The 7,194-nt window shown below is 37.4% G+C and overlaps 1 pseudogene; it reads right to left on the bottom strand.

The window, feature by feature from the left end:
- Positions 1 to 6,276: 6,276 nt before the first annotated feature.
- LOC110200977 (SOSS complex subunit B1 pseudogene) lies at positions 6,277 to 6,990 on the bottom strand (annotated as a pseudogene).
- Between the last annotated feature and the right edge of the window lie 204 nt (positions 6,991 to 7,194).

A 7,194-nucleotide genomic window follows, 5' to 3' on the forward strand; every position in this document is an offset into this window, starting at 1 on the left:
ATACAAGTAGAAATATCTTTAAATTAAAACAGTAAGGGGAAAAGAAATGTAAATATTAACATATATCAGCAATTAGAAGGGGTTATACAGGCATTAAGTTTATACATTCTAGTAGTGGAGGAGAAAGAAGTGTCCCTTCTTAGTCCTAAAATCATCAAAATGGTATTAAATAAAATAGTACCTAAACTTTTTTTTTCTTTAGTTTTGATTGTGGTGAAAGCAGAAGCAAGAAGAAAAAAGAGAAACACTAGAGAAGAAAAGAGAGGAATGTGCTGCTAAATGAAAAGTGAGAACTCACCAGGGTTTATGAGCAGGGCTGTTCATCCATCTCTAAGAAGGCAGCATTGAATTCCATGAAAATTAAAGGTGAATCTTATAGAGATGCAGGATTCTTGGCTCAGGAACAAGAAAGATGAAATTAAGGTTTACACTGATAGTAACAATCCAAAGTGCCTTTGTGATGCCCTGAAGGCTCTTTGTGGGCCAAAGACATAAGGTGCTTCTCAACTACTCAGTGCTAATGGAGCCACATTGATTAGTGATAAGGACATGATCCTGGAGAGATGGGCTGAACACTTCCATAATGTTCTTAGCATGCTGAAGCCATTGACTGTTTACTTGAGTGATGTGATGTACCCTTTAGACTTGAGAGACTCATCTCTGTACCCAGACCACACCCATTCTTAGGCAACCTACAAAAAATGCCCCACCTGGGCTTTATCAGAACACAATGGCTACTACACTTAGGTGGGGTCTGAAAAAGAAAGGTAGTCCAATATCATTATCAGCAATGTCCTTCAAGAGACTGAACTTTTAAAATACAACTTTGGGGGGGGAAGCATTGGGGAGGGGAATCAGGATCTCCCCAAATCATTGTTTACAAATAATCATTTTTTTCAGTTCTTCTCCTGCGGCAAAACACTTGGTGCTAATTCTATTCCAACTGAGATTTACAAGGTGAGGGGTCCATTGTTCATACAAAAACTGACTGAAATTTTCCAGGTTATGTGGCGTATCTCATGCGATTTGCCCTGGAAGTTCAAGGATGCCTCCATTGTCCATCCCTATAAAGCTAAAGGAAATAGATTGACCTGTGACAATCACAAGGGAGTCTCTTTCTTGGTCATTACTGGCAAGATTTTTGGCAGAGTCCTTTCAATAGTCTGGTTCTTTACATGGAAGATGGTCATTTACCTGAGAGTCAGTGTGGCTTTAGAAAGGGCCAAAGAACAGTTGATATGGTATTTGTTGCCTGACAACTCCAGGAGAAATGTCATGAACAAAACAGAGATCTGTACATGATGTTTGTTGATCTGAGCAAGGCCTTTGATATTGTCAGTCATGAGGGCTTATGGAAAATTACATCAAAATTTGGGCACCTGAGGAAGTCATCAGTATTCTACACAATTGCATGACAGCATGCTTACCTGGATTCTGGATAATAGATGATGCTCTCATACTTTTCCAGTCACCAATGGAGTGAAACAAGATTGTGTTCTTGCCTCCATGCTTTTTAGCATGAAGTTTTCAACATTGTTGTCAGAAATCTTCAAAGAGGATGAACACAGAATCAAGGTCAGCTACTTCACTGGTGGTAAATTATTTAACTTGAAAAGGCTACAAGCCAAGACTAAATTTGAAGGAGAGTTGGTGCATGAATTTTTTGTTTGCAGATTATTGTGCACTCAGTGTAGCCTCTGAAGCTGAGATGCAACAAATAATGAATTGATTCTATGCTACTTGTGCTAATTTTGTCCTAACAATTAACACCAAGAAAACACAGGTGTTCCACCAGCAAGTGCCATACCAACCATATATGGTGCTACCTGTTACAAGAAATGGAGAAGCTTTGAATACTGTGGATAAGTTCATTTACCTTTTAGTGTACTTTCCAGGGAAGTACACATCAATGATGAGGCTGACACATGCATTACCAGAGCTAGCTCAGTGTTTGGGAGGCTCCAGAGAAAAGTGTGGGAGAGAAGAGATATTATATGTACTACCAAACTGAAGATCTACAAAGCCTTTGTACCAACCTCACTGTTGTATGCCTATAAAACATGGAAAGTATATGAACACCATGCCAGGAAACTGAATTACTTACATTTGAATTGTCTTATGAAGATTATGAAGATCACTGGCAGGATAAGGTACTAGACAATAAAGTCCTTTCTTGAACAAACTGTAAAGCATTTAAACTCTAGGGCAAAGAGCACAATTCTGGTAGACTGGCCACATTGTTTGAATGCAAATGCATGCTTGCCTAAAAGACTATTTTATGGAGAAATTACAACAGGACAAATGCTCACATGATGGTCAGAAGAAGTGATGTAAGGACCCTCTCAAAGACTTTCTGAAGAACTTTGGAATTGATTGCATGACATTGGAGACACTGACACAGGATCACCCAGCATGGTGTACCTTCATCAAAGTATGTGCTATGATCTATCAGCAAAGCAGAATTGAAGTAGCTCAAAAGAAATGTGAGATGTGCAGATTTAGAGAATCCATCCCAAATGTTCATATAAACTATTTGTATCTGACTTGTGGTAGAACATTCCAAACTTCTGTTGGTCTAATCATCCACCATCAAACACGCTGTTAATTTCACTCTAGTATAATGATGTTATTTTAGTTCTCTTTGAGAAATAAGGGCAATCAACCAAATAACCATGTTTCTTCATAAAATACTCAGAAGAGTCTTTATCTTGTGTCTAAAATTTGGTGTTTGCAGATTCTGCTACCCTGAAAGATATGTTTTTTTTTTAAATTTTAATTTATTTATTTTTAGTTTTCAACATTCTCTTCCACAAGATTTTGAGTTCTAAATTTTCTCCTCTTCCCTCCCTACTGCTTTCCCCAAGATGGCATGCAATCTGATATAGGCTGTAGATATACATTCATATTCAACATATTTTCACATTGGTCATGTTGTAAAGAAGAATTGGAACTGATGGGAGAAACCACAAAGAAGAAACAAACAAAAAAAAACAACAGAGAGAGAGAGAGAGAGAAGAGAGAGAGAGAGAGAGAGAGAGAGAGAGGGGAGAGAGAGAGAGAGAGAGAACAAATAGTATGCTTCAATCTGCATTCATAGTCCATAGTTCTTTTTCTGGAGGTAAATAGCCTTTCCCTTCATGAGTCTTTATTTTTTTATTTTTATTTTAGTTGTCTTAGGTCCTTGCATTGCTGAGAGAGGAGCTAAGTCTATCAAAGTTCAGTCATTCCACAATGTGGCTGTTAGTGTGTACAATGTTCTCCTAGTTCTGCTCAATTCGCTCAGCATCAGTTCATGTAAGAATTTCGAGGTTTTTCTGAAGTCTGCCTGATCATCATTGCTTATGGAACTATAGTATTCCATTACATTTATATACCGCACTTGTTCAGCCATTCCACAATTGATGGACACCCCCCTCAACTTCCAATTCTTGTCCACCACAACTAGAGCTACTAGAAATATTTTTGTACATGTGGGATCTTTTCCCATTTTTATGATCTCTTTGGGATACAGCCCAAGAAGTGCTATTGCTGGGTGAAAGGGCATGCACAATTTAATATCCCTTTAGGCATAGTTCCAAACTGCTCTTCAGAATGGTTAGATCAGTTCACAAATCCACAAACAATACATTAGTGTTCCACTTTTCCCACATCTTCTCCAGCATTTGTCATTTTTCTGTTTTGTCATGTTAGCCAATCTGATAGGTGTGGTGTGGTACCTCAGAGTTGTTTTGATTTGCATTTCTCTAATCAATAGTGATTTAGAGCATTTTTTCACATGGATATAGATGCCTTTAATTTCTTCATCTGAAAACTGGCTATTGATGTCCTTTGCTTATTTATCAATTGGGGAATGACTTGTATTTTTATGAATTTGGCTCAGTTCTCTATATAATTTTGAAATGAGGCCTTTATCAGAGACACTGGTTAGAAAAATTGCTTCCAAGGTTTCTGCTTCCCTCCTAATCTTTGCTACATTAGCTTTGTTTGTTTAAAAAAGTTTTCAATTTAATGTAATCAAAATCATCCATTTTGCATTTCATAATGTTCTCTATCTCTTGTTCGGTCATAGATTCTTCCATTTTCTATAAATCTGACAGGTAGAGTATTTGTGTTCTCCCAATTTGTTTATAGTATCAGCTTTACATCTAAGTTGTGCACTCATTTTGACTTTATCTTTGTATATGGTATAAGATGTTGGTCTATGCCTAGTTTCTGCCATAATGTTTTCCCAGTTTCCAAGCAGTTTTTGTTAAATAGTGATTTCTTATGTCAAAAGCTGGAGTCTTTGGATTTATCAAACAGTATATTACTAGAGTCATTGGTTATTATGTTTTATGTACCTAATCTATTGCACTGATTCTCCACTCTGTTTCTTAGACAGTACCAAGTGTTTTTGATGATTAGTGCCTTATGATACAGTTTCAGATCTGGTATGACCAGATCCCTTGTACTTCTTTTCATTAATTCCTTTGATATTCTGGACCTTTTTTCTTCCAGATGAATTTTGTTATTATTTTTTCTAGCTCTATAAAATAGGTTTTTTTGGTAGTTTGATTGATATGGCACTGAACAGCTTTAGGCAGAGTTTAGTATGGTGGGAGAGTTTAATGAAGTTTCATAATTGAAGGAGTTCTTCTATCTTTCTGTAATATTATGCTGAACTCCTTGTCCCTGTAAACAAGGATTAACTACCCCTTCAGGCTTTTAGGAGGAAATTAAGTGAAAACAACAATAACAACAACAACAACAGCAAGGTCAACCCTGCAGGATACTTTCTCTCTGTCATTTCAGCCCTAGGTTACACTGATAAACATATACAATCAAAGAAAAGAAAACTTTTTCCTGTGTGTAAAAAAAAATCTAGCATTATAGATGAATTAGGCTGAATTAATGATGTTCAAAACCTTTCATGTAAATTTGAAAATTATGGTAACCGCTAAAAATATATTTGTAGATTTTGGAGTTTTCAGATTAATCTCAAGTACCTCTGTTCCCTTTCTGAAGGAAAGGCTTTGGATTTGTGAAAGAGATCTGAGAAGGGTTGATTCCATTGAGATGAGTAGAATTCAGGCAAGTACTGAATAAGGAACATGTCTCCTTCTCTGTGTCTTATAAGATAAAGCATCTTGCAGAAGTTTAGCAAATGCTGAAATATCTTATTGAGTTTCGGGGTTTCACTCTGTATAAATTGTTTTAGGAAATATAAAAACTAAATTCTATGAAAATTTTAGGGGCAAACACCTCTTAGATTATTTTTCCCCTGAAGATTAATATTGTTTTAGTGTAATGAAGAAAGGTAATTTGAAAGTATTACCAGAGTGAAGGGGAGAAGATAGACATGCAGTTTGCATTTGAATATTTTTCAGGAACTCAGTAGCTGCCTCTTGTTAACCCTTACTTGACCATGAAAATAGAAAAGCTTGTTTAAGTCAGAGAGCAACTTAAAATTAGCTTAAATTTAATGAAGGAATGGAAAGTGATTTAAACTGAAGAGTGATATTTGAGGAAAGACTACCTATCACTCCCTCACCATTTCCTGGGCCTAGAAACTGGATAGATATTCAAAATGATGTCAAGGTTGGGGAGGAGGGAAATGAGCAGGAGCTACAAATATCTTTTGGGAAGGATGAAGTATAACTTTCAAAAATCATATGCCAGAATTAATTGTTGAGGTAAACTAGAACCAAATCACCAAAGAAAATTAGAAACAATGCATTTGTAAGCTTTTAGGAAATGTTTGTGATAAATTGCAAAGGAGAAATCTCATAAGAGAATCTCATAAGCTCCATGCAAAGGAATAGGAATGCAAGGTTGCCATTTCTTTGGAATTTCTCTCTATCTTTCACCAAGGAATAAAACTTAAAAGCTGCAGGGAAAGAGAGGGTAGGACTAGCTTATAAACATGAAATAAATTGATTTGGTTTTTTTGTGTGTGTGTGTGTGTGAATTTTTTTGATGTAAGTATTTATTAGGAAAGTTCCCTATATTATATACATTTAACATATCCACCCCAAATTTGGTTTCTAAAAATGGCAAAAGGGGTTTGGAGTGTCCAGAATGATGGGGCAGAAGATGAAGTACTCTCACTTGAGTAAGGGGTTGGCTTAAGAAATGAGAGGGAGAGATGACTGCTTCCCTACACATAAGCTCAAAAAGTTTGAGGCTAAAATACCCCCCAATACCATACACACACAGCTAGCTCCCAATGGGCAGTCTTTGCTCCTAGTGTGGAGACAGATATGAATGTTATCTTCAGTGAGGAAGAAGGATGTCTCGCTATCTCTTGATGCTGCTCCAGGTCTCTTTGCCATTGCTGACAGGGTTTGAGGAGGGGCCTGGAGGACCAGCAGGTGTGTGGTTAGGCTGACTTCAAGTAATTCAGGTGCTGATAGGATGAAGGGTGGTGTGGGGTGCATGGAACCACCACCTGGAACAGGCAGGTTTTTAAACCATGCCCATTTTGATTCTCAGAGGCTGGAGAGAAATCAGGAGGGTCATAAGGGGACTGAGAAGTGGCAGAGACAATGTCATTCTATACCGTTTTGCTGGGGAGCTGCTGGGCACTGTACTCAGGGTTTGGTTCACTGAAGTTGGGAACCTCAGAATAAACCATACAGAATTATCTAATCTTCTGCACATCACTCTCACCCCCACAGCCAGTGTAGAGCATCTTTTAAATACTGATGCATATTCCTTGGTGAGTCGAATAATATCCTGCAGCTGGATCAGGTGGCCAACATCATCCTGAATAGATATATTGATGTGACCTCTTTTATCTGTTACTTTGCAGGTCCTTACCTCATGTCCATCTTTTGTCTTGGTCATTTGGCCTGTCTCTAGCACAGTGAGGCTGAGATTCAGATTCTTAAGTACTGTCTTGATATCTTTCACAAAGGTCTCCATCATCATTCTGCCCAGGCCTCCACTCCCAGATTCTGTGGTAGAATTGAAGTTTCTTGAGGGCAGGGACTGATTCAATTTTTGGTATCTGAGAACCTTGTACACAGCAGGTGCATAATATATACTTGCTTAATTGAATTCCTAGAAATTCCCAGTAAAGTTTGTTTGTTTGCTTGTTTTTTATACTGGTTATCTGAAGATCCAGAGGATCAAATGAGATATATTAATAAAAATGCTTAGCAAAGTGCCTGGCACATAGTATGTCCTTAATCTCAATTCCACTCTATGTCCTGG

The sequence above is a fragment of the Phascolarctos cinereus genome, unplaced genomic scaffold, assembly GCF_003287225.1.
Source record: "Phascolarctos cinereus isolate Bilbo 61053 unplaced genomic scaffold, phaCin_HiC Scaffold_726;HRSCAF=1367, whole genome shotgun sequence".
In the NCBI taxonomy this organism is placed as follows: domain Eukaryota; kingdom Metazoa; phylum Chordata; class Mammalia; order Diprotodontia; family Phascolarctidae; genus Phascolarctos; species Phascolarctos cinereus.